The 1,271-nt window shown below is 61.4% G+C and overlaps 1 pseudogene; it reads right to left on the bottom strand.

Annotated features, from left to right (window-relative positions):
* Positions 1–764: 764 nt before the first annotated feature.
* On the bottom strand, positions 765–883 carry LOC147685296 (5S ribosomal RNA; annotated as a pseudogene).
* Positions 884–1,271: the final 388 nt, after the last annotated feature.

The raw sequence follows: 1,271 nt of genomic DNA, 5'->3' as shown, positions 1-1,271 counted from the left end.
CACAACCCGGTTGACTGTCCAGACCAAGACATGGCGACCCCGTAGAGAAGGAACAAAATTGACGGCAGGCCAGGCGGACTGCCACAACTCCCGACAGATCGAGGAGCAGTGTGCCGGCAGGCGAATCCCGGAATCGACCCAGCGCCCAAGGCCGCCCCTCCCCTCCAGGACGGGGAAACCAAGGAGGCAAGACCCCCGGGGAGGCGAGACCCCATGTAGGCAGTAACCAGGCCCGACCCTGCAAAACTTCAGAGAGCAGACGAGATCAGGTGCTAACTGGGAAGGACGGCCGCAGGTCACCCCAACCAGCCAACCCCACACCGAACGAAGCAGAGGGGTGGACCGGGCCCAGGCACACGACCCCCGAAGGAGGACAGGCCCGAGACGGGCACAGAAGGGACCACCGTACCTTGAGAAGGGAGCTGAGGGAGGGGAGTGCACAGCCCACACCCATGGGCCAGAAGGCAAGCCCAACGGAAGCACCCGTAACTGAGAGTGGAAACCACCAATCGCAGAACCGGAAAAACCCATCCGGCCACTCAGAACAACCCCTGGGACACGGAAGGAAGGAGGCCAGAAAAAGCAGCAAAGCTGCCGAGAGCCAAACCGAACACAAAAGCGCGGAATGGCGGGATACATTGGCCGAAAACATCCCAGAAACCTTCCAGAGCAGACAAAGGAAGGAGCAGATGTCCGAACCCCCCGAGAAGGCGGGATCCCGAGGAAGGCCCGCATGACCAGCAAGACCTGCACACCGGCCAGCATTCCTACAGCACCTGGCATTCCCAGGCGCTCTCCCATCCAGGTACTAACCAGGCCCGACCCTGCTTAACTTCTGAGATCAGACGAGATCAGGAGCTTACAGGGTGGTATGGCCGCAGTTCCGAAAAGCCCAAGACCCGAGACAGACACGTCCCAAGCCAGGACGAAACGGGGGAGACACCCCCCCACAGGGAACCCCCCGGAGGGAGACGGCTGAAAGCCAGGATCTAGTGACGAAAAGGGAGCGGCAGCACCAGGACGAGACCTGGAATAGCCGAAGCTCGGGCCCGGAAGCCAAACATGAACGCAACTCGTGAAGACAGACACCCTGCAATCAGGGTGGTATGGCCGTAGGACCCCACCCTTGCAAGGGCGGGACGCCCTCACCCACAGGCAGACGAGGAGACCCAAGGTAGGCCGAGCCCAGGGGAGCGGGCCCCAAACGAAAGGACAGGAGACAGCCAAAATAGGCCACCCGCAGAAAACTCTGAATCCACCAGAGCAAAGCA

The sequence above is a fragment of the Lissotriton vulgaris genome, chromosome 10 (assembly GCF_964263255.1).
Source record: "Lissotriton vulgaris chromosome 10, aLisVul1.2, whole genome shotgun sequence".
In the NCBI taxonomy this organism is placed as follows: domain Eukaryota; kingdom Metazoa; phylum Chordata; class Amphibia; order Caudata; family Salamandridae; genus Lissotriton; species Lissotriton vulgaris.
This window is presented reverse-complemented; position numbering and strand designations above follow the sequence as displayed.